Source organism: Anser brachyrhynchus (genome assembly GCF_964034855.1).
Source record: "Anser brachyrhynchus genome assembly, chromosome: 18".
Lineage (NCBI taxonomy): Eukaryota > Metazoa > Chordata > Aves > Anseriformes > Anatidae > Anser > Anser brachyrhynchus.
The window spans coordinates 1880781-1896101 of NC_137711.1; the positions used below are offsets into that span (position 1 = coordinate 1880781).

A 15321-nucleotide genomic window follows, 5' to 3' on the forward strand; every position below is an offset into this window, starting at 1 on the left:
TAATGAAAGATGACAAGGCTAGAGCAGGCAAGAGAGGGGTGTCTTTCGCTGCCCCCCCACCCCCCTTTTCCTTTTGGTCCTGGTTTAATCCATTCTTCTTCTAAGACAGCCAAATCAAGGCAGAATACATAGTAACATTTCTTTTCTGTGGCAGGATAGCTACCTGGCAATTGAGAAAAAACGTTAAATCCCAGAAACAGTTTCCGTCTTTCTCCCAGACTGCTGTCTTGTAGCAGGAACGTTCCCTTGGGGCCAGGCTTCCAAATCACTGCCCGTCGGCTCATTGCTGCTGCCTGAGATAAGTTATCTGCTTGTGTGTGTGGATTTGAAAAATGAGCACGCGGACCAAAAAAATCCCAACACAACAACAAATGGCTCCCTCAAAAGTCTTACTGTGTTTGTCGAAGTCCTTTTTGATGTGCTTACATTTCAAAAATTATTACTGAGCATGGAAGCGGTTTCCTGAGAGACATGTCCTGCTGTGGTGGGTGGGTGGATGGGGGATTTGGAAGAAAAAAAGCAAGAACAAAAAGGTCTTGAAATTGAAATTAAATTGCTTCTCAAGCCAAGATAAGAAGGTAGAACTGTGGAGGAAGTACGGTGGGATCAAACTATGATGAGGATGGACATTTAATTAAGAAAGAACAAATTGATCATTATAGGAGTTTTTATTCCTTTTCTTTCATCTTTTTGGGTTGTGCTTTTCTGTAGCATAAGAACACAGCCAGCCAATAACATTTCTCAAGCCCTGAAGCAACAACATTCACCCAACACCCACACACTTGTGCTTAGTAGTATGTCTCCATCAAGCAGCCAGTCAGCTGGTTACGTTAATCAACATTTCAGCTCTGAGAGGAGACGGAGCTCTGGTTATCTTGCTGTAGGCCAGCTGTGCCCTCCTAACAACCAGCCACACACATGCATAGGAGCAACATGAAACAAGCTTCAGGTTCCAGAAACAACACCAGGTAGAGGGGCATTCCAGCAGCAGACAGCAGGACAGGTGTCCTAGAAGAACACAAATAATCACTGTTGTTCTTGTGTTGCCTCCAACTCCCTCAAAATGTGGGCCATTAAGGGGCAGGGAAAAGCTGCCTCACAAATCACTCCAATGAGACCCTGGAGTGAAAATGGAGTCTGCTTACAATTGCTAATGAGGTGTCAAACAATTTGTTTCTTCTTCTACCGCATGTTTTGTTTTGGGAGGAGATAAGTTCTGACTAGACACTACTTTGTTTGATTGAATTTAGTAAAGTTGTGAGCCTTGAGCAACAACCTTGACCTCTGCCCACTGCTGTGGACAGTCCATTCTGCCTAATGTGGGAGGTAGGAGGTTGCAGACACTTGTCCCCGGTCTCTGTGGGACTCCAAATGCAGCATTTCAATGTGTGCTGTGTCCATTTGTCCATGGGAGCCTTCATCTGTGAACCTCCTGATAGCCAGATGTGGTGCTGGACATCTCTGAAATTTTAAGACTCCATGCATGTAGGGTAGAAAACATTTTGGGTCTCAGCAAGTTCTTTATTGACTTTAAAAAAGAGAAACATCAACTTGTTCTCAGAGAGTCCTCCTCAAGCTGCAAGGAGTTTCAGTTCACTGCAGGTAAGTTTGATGTTTATCCAAATGGTAAAAACCTTGGAGGTCTGAAGACTCAACTACATTCTTCTTGCAAGATCAGGCTACCAGGTGTCTCCAGAAAAAACAAAAGACAGGAGCAGCAAAATAAGAGGACTTTTGACCCAAAGCTAGTGGGAACCTTTACTCAAAGCTTCGGATGAGGAACTAGATGCAACTTGCAGATGTTGCAATGTTCACTTTACCAAGGTCTGCAAGACATTGAATAGGCACGCAGCTGGTCTTCTCAGTGCGTGGTGGCAACAAACCACCCGTCTTAGTGCACCGAGCCCCCTGTTTAGCTTTTAAACTCACAAAAACAGCATTGGGTAGCTATGATGAGAGACAGCAAAAGCAGACAGAGCCATGCTCCCATCTTGGCACTGCAAGGTTTGGGAGGGGAGAGGAGGAAGATCAAGAGAATGGGAGTGATCTAGGGCAGGGCTTGCAAGGTGCTGGATCTAAGCCTTAACTATCATTAATTAAGGACACAGGTTATGAACACAGGAACCTGATATAACAATTCTGATATAATGGGAAAACAGCCTTTTACCAGCTGAACTGTCACATGAAGAACCAGCTCCAGGAGACCTCTGTAGATCTTGGACATTCAAGGTCTTGAGAGTATCATTAAACCAAACCATGCTGCCCTTTCATAAGGGCAGTCAAGAAACCAGATCCCAAGCATCCTTTCTCCCCAGATAACCTGATTTGGATCTTGAGTGCTAGGGAGAATAGGGAGACAGGGAAGGGGGAAAAAGAGGGGGAGTGGTGGGAATTAAAAAATGCCAGCTCTTTGCCATACAGCACACTGGGATGTTGGAAAAGGAAAAAAAGATTTAAGAAGTGACACTTTTGAAATCTAGCCAAAGACAAACCATCAAAATGGGACACTGCCTCTAAGTGCAATGCTGCACAAACGAAGGGAAATTAAGTATGGGAGGCTGGTGTGGTGCCGCAGAGAACACACAATCTGGGACCCGCATGCCAAAGCTGGGATGGAAAGGAAGGTGATCTGACATTTTCTGCCTTTTTCTTTTTGAAGACAAAATATATTTTTGAGAATTGAGTAAGCAATTACCCGAATTAAGGAAACTAGAAAAGCAAGCAGTGGTAAAAATGCTCTGATTCTTTTTAGGCAAACTGGGCAAGAGAGATGAGGAGGAATTTGAGCTGTTGTTCAAGGTGCTCCTTATTAATACAATGCACAGGAAAATAAAACAAGCTTACAGCAGTTTTTAACTCTTCCATGGCCCGGTCTCTCCTGGAAGGAGATCTCCACCCCATTCCCTGATGGAGGGCTCTGAGCAATCTCCTCTTATTTCAAAATTAATTCACTTTTACTAACCAAGTCGGCAATACTCCCATGAACACCAGTACATGGCCTTCCCAAATTTTACTTTTTATCTTTTATGTGAAAGACATTCTCCAAAGAAAGGCTTTAAAGTCATGACTCGGTGCCCGGTCACGCAGGAGGGCAGCAGTCAGAACTGCAATACGCAGACATTTGTTAAAAACACTCCTTGTTTACGAATGTCTGCAGCAGAGAGGAGCTGCCCTCTTTGTTTTATGGATGGGTGACTGCTTCCAGAGATTAAATTTAATGCCAATTTCAGGACATGTGTTTCGATGCTGCATTTCACTTTGTTTTGCTTGTCTCAAATTTGCCATTTCCTGATGCTTTTTACCCAGTTGCTTCTCAGCCTCGCTGTCTGCAGTGCCATCCCACCAGCTGCTGGGTTTTTCTTCCCTTCCAGATAACCTACCCTGCTGCTCTAAAAGGAGACAGGCTTACGCCTAATTCTATAAATCACTTGATTCAAAAGGTGCAAATAAGATTTCAGGCTTTTTTTTTTTTAAAGCTGGTCTCATAATGTCTCCGGACACTTAGGGATTTTCAATCAAGTTTGTTTTTCTATTCCCCTTTTGCCTGCACTCCTTCTCCCTGGGCTGAGGGCAGGAGAAGCAGCAGTGACCGCAACCTTCCATAACTAAGGAGGTGTCTCTGCAGTCCTGTAACAGGCTCCCAGACCTCTGGCACTGGCACCACGCTGCAACGCCACCTTTCCCCTGAGCTTCTGCCCAAGCAACATGAGCAGCCTGGGGGTGAGGGAACAAATACAGCTTTGCAGTGAGCCCATTTGCAGGCTTCAGGGGTATCTGAAGCCCTGAACCAAGAAGCAGGGGCTTCGCTTCTCCCTGTGATGCGCCAGTGGGGAAAAGTTCAGGACAGCAACATGGAGAGACTCCCCTTTGTACCCTATCCCACTGCCTCTACAAAGAATTTTAACTGCATTGTGCTGTAATGAGCCATGCCCAAACTACTGTTCTCTGGCCCTGTGTTTATTTTATTTCCTTATTGTAATGAAACTCAGATGGCTGCTGTTTACACTAGCACAGCACGAGCATGCTCAACTCAGTCTAATTAGCTGCAAGTGGTTTTTGGAATTAGGGCAGAGGAAAGAACAAATTTTTAGTAACTACTTTAAATTGAAGCCCTCATTTATTTTCATTATAGCTAGACAAAAGCAATATAACGTTTCCTAGCCCTTCCCATGCAGGGCTTCGGCTTGGTTGCACGGGGCTGCAGCGGGCTTGCAGCAGCTCCCCCCCTGCCCTCCCCGGGTGGAGAAGCTGCACTTTTCCCGCGAGACAAATGGGACCAGTCCCAGCAGCAGGGTGGGAGCAGGGAGCAGGGGCTAAGCCAGCCTCAAGGCTTGCAGATTTTGACCACACAAGTGAAACAGGATTCCAGCCGCTGCCGTAAGCAGCTGCCCGGGCGCTTTGTCCATCGTGTAACACGTCTGGTGCTGAGGTCACCTCCGGTCCTGCGAGAGGAGCAGTTTGTGTTTGCAAGGCAAACGCCTGGGAGCAACAAGGCTGAGGTTCTGGTTTTAATTCACTGTTGAATTGATCCAAGTCCTGATGAAATCCGTGGAAAGACTCCCATTGCCTTCAAGCCCTAGACAATGTTGGATAAGTCACAAACTCTGTGAACCCTATAGGCTGCGGATCTTATCACACGTGTTTGTGAAGAACAAGCACACCAGGGCCAGCCCAGCAGAGCCCTCAGGTCGGGTTGGCAGTGCTGGGTTGATGCTTGTGCACAGGCTTCCCCCACAGCTGTAGCGCAAAGGAAAAAAAGCAATACTGGTACTAAAATACCTGAGGCATCTGAATAACGATAAAATTAAGTGCATTTGTAGCTATTAAAGATAAGTACTTTTCTATGATTTAGCAACCGTTCACATTGTTTCTTTATTGTGCTGGTGTGCTTTTTTTAAGATACTGATCAAAATGACTTCAACCCCCCAAAAAGAATATCACCAATATTTCCAGAAGAAGTGCATATGTGCTTGATGATCACAATCAAAAATAATCATGCTGCATTTAGAGGTTGACAAGAGGTGGCTACAAACACCAGAAAGCAGAGGCAGCAGTGATGGGAACACGTTCCTTTGGAGAAGCATCCTGTGACTCCCCCCCAGAAGGAGCCTCTCAGCCAGGGACCGCAAGAAAATCAGCTTTAGGGGAAGGGAGTACCTGCAAGACTGACATTTTTAATGGTTGTCTGGGATAAAGATAATGTTTACTTAGATTTTTTTTTTTACTGTCAAAGAGGTGATGAAGAAGTGATGAGCCACAGTCCCAAGACACAGAACTGGCATTTATAGCTTGCAAAATACAAATACTTAAAGGAAATAATAAAAAAGTTATCAGTTTTGCCTTCAGAAAATGCAAGGGTCACCAGTATGAAAGAAAAAAATAGCTTTCCAAGGAACATCGTGGCCCCACAATGCTTTACAAAGCGCTTTGGCATACTCAGACCCATTGTAAAGTTGGAAGAATCTGAAGCATTGTCAAGAAAGGGCTTTTCTACTCCACAAAAAGACCACGTTGACTACACTCATTTGCATGATTCTTATAAACCACCAGTGAGGGAGGCTTTTTGATAGCTTTAAACTATTAAAGTGAAATTGAAAATGCAATTTGCAGGAAAAGATCCTGTCCCCCTTCTTCACAGCCAGGTCTTTATGCTACAAAAATCTTATCACCTGGGCAGTTTTTAAAGTTGTTTTTCAGCTACTAAATACTACTGCAGTCACAAACATTGGGGATGTGGGATAACAGCAATGGATTTTTTTTTTTAAATCTGAATCACTAGAATTCAAGTATTGCAACCCCATAACAGTTATAATAGGAAAGTTTATCACCTTTCTAAAATACTACCTCAGCATGTACATAAACCCAAGCTTCCTAAAATCCAAACTGCATTTAAATGCACACAGTTCAGTCACATACCTACAAGTCGTTTCTCTATAAACCAGCTCCTCACTGTAATGCAAATAACCACCACTGTCCTTAAGAGATCAAGACCCTCCATTTATGGTACATAATCTTTAGGTTAAGTATTTGAGTTGCATTTACTACAGAAGATACTTAAATTATTCAGACTACTCTAATACCAGAAGAAGGTACCCTCAAAAGAGTTCTGTTGAGAAGCACTGTTGATTCCGAAGAGGCAGCTGATTTTTTAAATTATAGCTTTTCAGATACTGAAATCATCTTTCCAGGTCAAATAGCTTTTTAAAAAATATATTAGGTAACACATTTGTTAAAACTACTTTGAGCTAAAGCACGCTCAGATTAAGCTGCAATATATATTATTTACAATAGATCTATTTTCCAAAAGGTTCCTGTATGTTGGATGCAGTGTTGCCAACTGTCAGTAAATTTACGAACAGCTTGTAAATTTAAGTGCTTTCCAGAGAGCTATTGGTATGTGTGTAAAATACTCATTTTGTTCCTAAAACATGGCAAGACATTTTTTTCTGTGCTTGAAAAATAAGGAAAAAACCCTCATAAATCATATCATTGAAGTGATGACGTATCAGTTTCTAAGAAGAAACTGAAGTAACTCATTTGTGAGCCCAAGTACCAGCTTTTTCTTGCCTTCAGTGGCTCAGAAGATACTAATATCTCAATGCACTTTCAAGGCAAGAACCTTCCACAAATGAAGGGCTGTCTCGTTCCTCCCGTGGAGATGCATGCCTTTGTGCTGTGTGAGTGAAGAGAAGCTGACAGCAGTAATAAGGAGGACAGTAAATCGCCCAGACCCATTACTTACACTGACACTCAGATTTGGAAAGAAGGCTTCAATCAAAACAAGCATTTGATACAAAAATAATTTAAGAAATAGAGGTAAAGGCCAGAAAAAGGATGGCTTGTCACGTCCAAACCCTACACAGAGCTGAAAAAACACATTTTCATCTGAAGAAAGAGGTGCCAAGCCTGGATACTCCACCACAGTGCTAACAGAAAGACAGCAGCCTCCTTTAGTAAGTACCCAGCGAAGTCAACCCAAGTTTGCTTTCCTAAGCCTGACTCTTACAAATCCAAACAGAAATAACCCCTTTTCTCAACCCAAGAACCACTACAGATCATTTTCTACAGGCTCATATAGCCTAAGAGCAGGCTTTGGACCCATGGCCAAAAGGAGCATCTTCTCCCTCCTAGGGAGCACCTAGATAACAAGCCCCAATTAGCAGCTTCGAGGTGTTTGCAGGTGTTTGGGATGGAGATGCCAAAAATGCTAGAAAAATGCTAGTTTTGTTAACTTTGCAAGTCTCCTAGCACTAATATGGGAAGCAGACTTTTCTCCATGGGCTTGAGAGGAAAATACAGGTTTTTGCATCCTGGCAGCAGAAGCTAGCAATGTTTTGCTCCTTTATATAGCTGATACCAGAGCTGTTAACTCATTGCAAACAGCTTTGGATATCTGGAATTTTATTAGCCATTTTAGTGGAAACATAGGGCCTGAACTCTGTCTGTTAGAATAAACAGAAAACTATTTGCAGTACAGTTTAAAGCACATACGCATTTTAAGTTATTTTATGCATCGGGTTAAGTTCAGCCACTGAACTGAATGGGATTTAGGAAAGAAAGAGAGAGGACTCAGGATGACCTAAAAGGTTAAGGAGATGGCAGGCTCTCTTTAATTAGAGAAGAAAATGGGTTAAAACACCAGCCTGGGTGCCCCTCTGAAGTCCCCTAAAAGCCATGAGACTGTCTGTACAGTGACCAAGAGGGCACAGGCATGCTGAACCTGCTTGCAGAGGTGGGAGAGGAGCAGAGCTCTCGAGCTGCTGGGTCTCCATCCCCAGGACCACACTGCCAGGCTGGTTTTACAGCTGTTTGAAAACTGTTATGATTACCTAAACTATACATCCTGCAACAGACACAGCACCTTGGCTCTGAAGAGGGGCCCTATAATGCCCTGTATAATAGTAATAAACATGATTGTTATAAAAAGATAAGGTTACAGAACATAACACAACGCCAAGCTCCAGTTGACTGTAACTTTAAGTTTTGGCTCAGCAAAGAGCCAGAGAGATTTTAAAATTCAGCAGTAGTAGCTATTCAGAGGGTTGTTCTAGTACTCCTGCCAGGAAAAACTTTAAGTGAAAGGTCTAATTTATCACACATTGGGGTTGCAAACCTGTGCTCTGGGTACCAAGGCAGTCGCTTGTCAAGTTTCAGAAAAAGTCTGGAGGAATCCCTGGGTTCGGAAGTGGTGAGAATTCCAGCTCCCTGTTCTCGCTGTAACACTGCTCGGAGGAACATGCCCTGCCCATACAGACACGTGCAGAAAGGATGGAGTTGTCCTCGTGTCGTTTTGCTATCTTCCCCCATCACTAAATAAGTTATAGTCCACTTGTGAGGCACAGCTTTGGTTCTAAAAATGGTTTTTCATATAGAAATCTAATACAGGAACTGTGTTGACACAAAGAAAACGGTACTGGGGATTTTTTTTTTTTTTAAGAAACAGCCTCTACCCATCTGCTTCTCTCCCTGTAGAGATCTCCTTTATTTACCACAGGAGGACTGCTCTGAGTTGCTCTTGACAGTAGCTTTCTCTTCTGTTTCTTTTTGGTTGTCTGTGACTATAAAGCACTTACAAGCCACTTCAGACATGACATTTTAATGGGAAAGTCAATACACACCTCTGCCTTTGAGTCTGAGGAGCTGTTGCAAAAACATGCATCTCATTGATAAGAGCTCTTCAGTGTTAATGGGACCGAGATTAAGTACCTAACAGCCGCTTAATTTGAACATCATAAACATCCCAGAGAGTGACAGATCTGCTCAGTTAATTTACAGCAATTAGAAAAAATAATCCCCCATGAAATAGATGCAATTGCCTTGAACAGCACAATGCACTTATCTCAGACTTCTACCTACTAGGAGCTCTGCACCTACCGATGAGCAGCAGTACCAGCACCAGCCACAAAAATCAACCTGGAGGAGGGTAGGTAGACCCTAGCAGACCTTTCCTATTGACCTTATGGAAGTTATTACCTGTGCAAAACTTTCCCACCTTCATACAGGCAAAGACTACAAGACTTCATTTTATGATGTTTGCTATCCCCAGTATTTTAGGGATATAAAGGAATAATGCATCACAGTTACTGTTGATACAACACGGGTTTCATGTATCACACTAATGCACATGGCTTAATTTGTACTCTACAATACCTTTCAGAGATGCAGGCCATGAAAGTGTCATAACATCAATGGACTCTGTTTTCACACTGAAGTGCTCTAGACCCTCAGTACACGTATGTGTCCTTCGGGGCAGGCGATGCCACAGGTTACACTGACAGAAGGGAAGAACCTTCACCCTCCAAAACGTCCTGGTCAGTTGCTGTGCCCATAACTGAGGGCACCTTCCAGACATCATTCGACTGATCAGAGCTCTTAATTAGCTGTAGAACATTTGGCTGCAGAAAGCTCATTTCTAAGTACCCTTCAACACATGACTTGGTCATGTCATGGCGTATATAGTGTTTATAATGAGCATTGTTAAGGCCATATTTGTGGCTATATGGCAGCACAGGCTTTGTGGCCTAACTGGGGGACTCCCAACACCTGCACTGGACTGCCTGGAACCACAGGCTGAAACCCTGGCACAGCAGGCCCAGCCCTTAGCCCTCCTGTGACAGAGAAGCTGAACTCCACGCAGTTCACTCTCTGCAGAGGCCTTTCGCACAGTATCTTAGTGCAGAAATCTTGACCCTTCCGCAAAGCCCACCACAGCTCCCGCAGCCCTTTTCCTAAGGCTGGAGCTCTGCCAGGAGCCCCAGCTCCCCCATCCCACCAGGGCACAGTACTGAGCACGGGGCCAGGGCAGCTGCCACCCACCCCAGCCACATTTCAGCACTCAGCCAGGTGATTCATACCCACCACAACACCACAAGATGTTTGCAGCTTGGTTTGGGGTGGAAGGTGTGATGGCAGGTACGCTCCTATTACTCTTGCAACAATAAAGGGTATTGCAGCCATGCAGCTTGGCAGTGAAATACACATCCACTGCCCCACCTCCACCTGGCAGGAGGCGCTGAACTGGTGACACCACACCAGGGACATTGCAGATGTGGGTGCTTTTCCTCTCCCTTCTCCAACTGGAAACACCTAAGGCCTAAGCGAAGCCAGCAGAACCCAGGAAGTCCTTTTGATCTTCTTGAGAAGATCAGAAGCAGAAAACAATGGCAAGTCACACCCATCGGCTTCCAGAAGAGGAAAGTGTTCAGACTCAGCCACAAAGGATTCAAAGAAAAAATTATGGATTTCATCCCCCTCTTTCTCACTGAAGTTTCAGTTTCCAAAACACAAGCCACCAGCACAAACCTAGGAAATCTCTTCATCATAAGCATCAGACGAGAAGACTTCCAACCAGTGACCTTTTTCTGGGTAGAATTAAAGAACTGAAAATGCAAAAACGGGCAGAGGAAAAAAGAAGTAACTTAGCGCAGCCGTGAATGAGGCTTTTAGGGCCTCAGAAGAGGCAGGTTCTCTCCAAATCTGCAGGAAGAGAGCATTCCACGTAGCACACAGAGCTCCCTCCATGCTGCCTGCCCCCACCTCAGCCCAGACCTGCTGGGACCACTTCTGATGCCAGCTGTCTCTGTAGCCCATTCAGCTCCACATCACTCATTTGAGACTGCCAACAGGGGTGCTAATTAGCACCAGTTGCAGCAGACAACCTTTTGCTGATGTGGGCAAGAATCCATTGGGAATGTGCTGGAGACCACCAACTCAATTTGCAGAGATATTTTTATTTTAATGTTTTTGCTATCCTAGATACCTTGAGCTGTTTAGTTAAAGGAATCCTCCTAGGAGTTGTGCGGGAATATATGCATACCTATAGAAAAACCCAGGCATTATGCACACTGAATGCATATCGTGAGCTAATTATAATTTCCCTGCAGATGCCAATCAGAACAAGTTAAAGCCATTGAGAGAAGAAAAAATGCATCTGTGGTTTGCAAGGTAGGTGTACTTGACATGTCCTTTTATTAATTCTAATTATAGAGATTCCACAAATGGATGTCAAACATTTTCAGGGTGTTTTGCTAAAAAATTTCTGTGATGGAAAAAGGAAGAACTCCACCCCAGCAGATCATTTCTTCTTGTTTGTTTTACTATTTTCACTGTTTTCTTACTTTTAGGACAACCAAGAGAGAAAGAAGAGGAAAAAAATCCCTTCTGGCCTATGCTCAATTGCTGTATGCCCCTCAGCTGAAATGGAACGCAAATATTCCCAGAATCTGTTCAATTCAAACAAACAAGTTGGCCAGCACCAGCCTTAGGGAAAGAGTTAACTGGAACAGTAGGAATAATTCCAGTGGCTGGATAGATGGGTCCTTGTGTCTCCTCTGGAGCACAGCTTGTCTCCTGCCTCTCCCCCTCGATCTACAGGCTGTGCTCCTACTCATGTTCTTCCCCACTGGCTTTTTCCTGCCTGAAGGCTGCAGTTCATGATCCTCCAGGGATCCAGTGCAGCCAACAGCCCTTATTCAGCAAACGAATCAAGCTGAAATACCTGCTCAGCTTCCACTGGGTTTGATCAGATTGAAGGAGGGGAGGGGTGGAAGTTAATAGGGATGGAAAGCATCTTATTTCTCCCTTTCTGAAGGGAAAGACTTGCTTAATCTCTGCTAGTGAGGAGTCAGAGCCATTGCCTTTCCACATGACTCCTCTGTTTATAATAGACCCAAAGTGGGAAAGTGTCTGTGCGCTAAGTCCCAAGATTGATCACAGCACAAGATAATATTTAAAATAACTGCACCTATTTTTGTTTGCATTTAGGTCACTCCTACAAGGTCACTACTTGAATCCCTACTTTTTGCAGGGCATGTCAGCTCTTGCAGCTCCTTCCATACATCAGAGTGCATGTCCAGCAAAGTCTCAGCCTGCCTGCAGCATGCTTTGCTCTTTAATCCCACAAACGGATGTTTTCCTCCTAGGCTCAACCTCTGCTCCCACCCTACATCCTCTCACAGTCTATCAGTATGACAAAGCTGGGTGCCTTAAGAAGGAGGACAAGGATAGCAGCAGCCTGTTTGTTTAGAAATTAGAGTTGGGTTTGCAGAAGGATTAGACACAGTTCCACTGAACTGCACATGGCCTGCTAAGAACTCGTCCTCACATTAAGCACAAGAAAAAAAAAGTACGCTTCAGTTAGAGAAGCGAATGCATTGGAGATTCCTTATTAATCACCCTTGCACAGCTGCCAGCTTCTGCCAGACCACACGAACAAATGATTCACAAAGCTCCCCACCTTCTCTTACCTCCCCACTCACCCACCAGCCACACACGCTTCCCTGCAGAGGGAAATCCTCAGCCTCACGCACATCTGGGTACATCGGAGCTCAGAAACCTCCTTTTCCTTCAGAAGGGTCTATGAGTGGGATCATCAGCTGCATCCAGGGCCCCGGTCCCAAGCTTGAGAAAAGGGATCAGACTTCACTGAGAGCAACGCAGCTGCATGTGCTTACAGCAGCAGAGAATTTGGGCTGAGGCCCAGATCTTCAGAGGGACTGAATTGCCTAATTTCTATTGAAATAACTTGGGGTTAGACACCTAAATACTTTTGAAAAGCCAGGTCTGTTTTTTTTTTTTTTGAATTAAAAAACATAAGCCCAGACAAAATTAGCATTAAAAAAAGTCTTAATGGGCTATTCTGAAGTAGCACTCCTAATGGTTATTGCTCTTGACTGGCTAATAAATTATATTTTTATTTGCCAATAAAACAATAAGAATAATTTTTTTAACTTTCAGAAGAAATTATTCCTTGCCTCATAAGTGTTGGCAAATGGTAAGACATGCTATAGAATATCAGTTGATTCATGTATCAGAGAAATAGTGGAAATATACCCTAAGCAAACAGAAGAAGGAAGAACATGTTGTAATCTGCATCTCTGAAATTCATTATATTACAGCTCTCCATCAGTGAACGACCTGCTGGAGACTGTCTCAAAAAAAAATTGACATTGCAGAGCTATGTGGTAGGTGGGATTCGTTGTATAAGCCAGGAGAAAGGCAGCTGTAAGAGTGTGAAGTTTTTGGCTTTGTTGTAGGTGGTTAGATTTTTTTTTTTTGCAAGCTATATTAAGCTTTGGGAGGATAAAAATGCCTTTTGCTGAGGTCACCTAAACCAATCTGTCACTCATCTGCTTTTGCAAGCAACAGTATTTACACTATGCTTAATGAAATATGCAATGGAATTGAAAAAAAACAATCACAAAAACAAAACCAAGCAATTCCCTCTCCCCCTTCCCCTACCCCCTCAAAGTACCAGTTGCAGATGCAAGATGTCACAGGCAACCTTTCAAGGAGGGCACAGAAGTACCACCTCCAGCACTGAGTTTTGTAGCATTGCCTCTGGGTGAGCTTGGAGGGAAGTCCCTTAAAATTCAAGTTTCCCCTTGCATGGCTGAAAGCAGTAACTCTGAGCACCTATAGAGTAATGTTTTCTTTCTGCAATAGCCAAGTTATCCTTTACCATCCAAAGGAGTTTTCAGCAAGAAGAATTTCTCCAGACTAGACAGAGATGCCAGTACTAATCATTGAAGAGATCCAGACTGAAGGAGTAAAAATAAAATAATAATAGAAAACAACAAAAAGTTAAATATTTCATCTGAACAAAATGGGAAAGAATAGTTGCTATGTGACATACAGCTCCTTTGTCACAGGGTTACATTGCTATTCAAGATGACATCCCTTGATTTCCTAATTGATAATAATCAGTCAGATCTAACAAAGATAAGATTTATATTCAGACAGCAACTTCCCCTTGAAGTTCTCAAAACATCTTACCAGGAAATCAGGTTCTGAAACCATTTATTGAAAAAATACCAGTAATCTCATCTGTACCCCACACAACCCTGCTGGTCCTGAAGACCAGCTAGGGAAACACTTTCTTGTGTGAAGTCATTTTTCCACTTCTGTAACAATTTCTGCTCACACCACCCGGATAGGCATTTCCGCATACAAATCCCAAAGCAGCTCCTGCGATAAGGCCACCTCCAGGGCAGCACAAACACGCACACCAAACAGGTTAGCCCAAAGTGACCCAGGGAGTCCAACCAGAACAAAAAATCACGGCTTTGTAGAAGAGCTCTGGAGAAACTGGAAGGGCCAACATCACATCACAAAGCACCAGTTATGCTTCCAGCTGCAAACCACCACATACACCAAAATGAAAATATCTTTTTTGTGTAAGCATTCTCTTAGCAAGCCAGACAGCACCTAGGCTTTATCAGGAACAGAGCTGCAATAGGGAGAAAAAACAGTGCACATAGTTTCTTACCTTACAACCATCAGAGCTCCCAAGAGAAACCTTCCCTCTACTAACCAAGCTCAGCCTTGAGGCACCACTGCCTGGAGCCTGACCTTAAGTGCTGCACCAGCTGCACCATTTGCCCAACTTGCCCACCCCCCCCCCCCTAATTTCCTGCAAATTTTGCTTAATTTCAAAGACCTGGCAGAAGCATCCAACCTAGAGTAATACAGCTGATGGCAATCACAATATCTTTCATCTATTACCAGTTGGGAGAGGTTGGGTTGTTGACACTACAGTGCTGTTAGAATTAGGAAGTCATTCTTTATTTTATTTTATTTTATTTTATTTTATTTTATTTTATTTTATTTTATTTTATTTTATTTTATTTTATTTTATATATATAAGCAATGACAATTTCTTGGATCTTTGGTCATGACCAGAGAAGGATAAAAAAAAAATAAAACACATCTGGATAATTCCTGCTGGCATCACTTGCAAAATGAGCAATCCCAGACTGAGAAATTAGATTTAGCAGCTCCATTCTGGACAGGAGTGTTGGGGGTATCAGTGTTTCAGCACTTTCCAATGATGATAACCAACTAATCTGCTGAAAATAAGCTAATTGCTTTCATTGTAATGAAGTTTGGTATTGAGAAACCTTGCCTTTCCTCTGAGCACAAGAGCTAACCAGAACATAACACACAACCACAGCTCCTTCTGCACCTCTGCAGGGTTTGTAGACATGGATTTCCTATCACTTGGAGATTGTGTTAGGGCTGAGGTTTCCCTCACAAATTTGCTTTCTTTTTCCTTCAGGCATACTGAGGGGGGTGGAGGGAATGTCTTTTTCCCTCTCTTATGGTGTGCTTTCTTGATGAATTCTGAGTCATACACATATTTAAGACCATAGGACTAAATTTTTCTCTATTGCATTACATAGATGTGTTTCTGATAATTATAACCATAAGCCTGATTGGTTGGGCTTTTGTGATCATGTTATGCAGTAGAAAGTTATACGCTTACAAAGGCGTACCAAAATCCAGAGTAAGCCACCATGAAATAAGTTCAAGAGGTTGGTTCTC

At 43.4% G+C, this 15321-nt stretch overlaps 1 long non-coding RNA gene across 1 annotated transcript; it reads right to left on the reverse strand.

Annotated features, from left to right (window-relative positions):
* Positions 1-1099: 1099 nt before the first annotated feature.
* Positions 1100-14948, reverse strand: LOC308180057. Its single transcript, XR_013940713.1, has 2 exons — positions 14267-14948; positions 1100-4737 (listed from the first exon to the last, which is right to left on the reverse strand). It is a non-coding gene; the product is annotated as an uncharacterized lncRNA (long non-coding RNA).
* Positions 14949-15321: the final 373 nt, after the last annotated feature.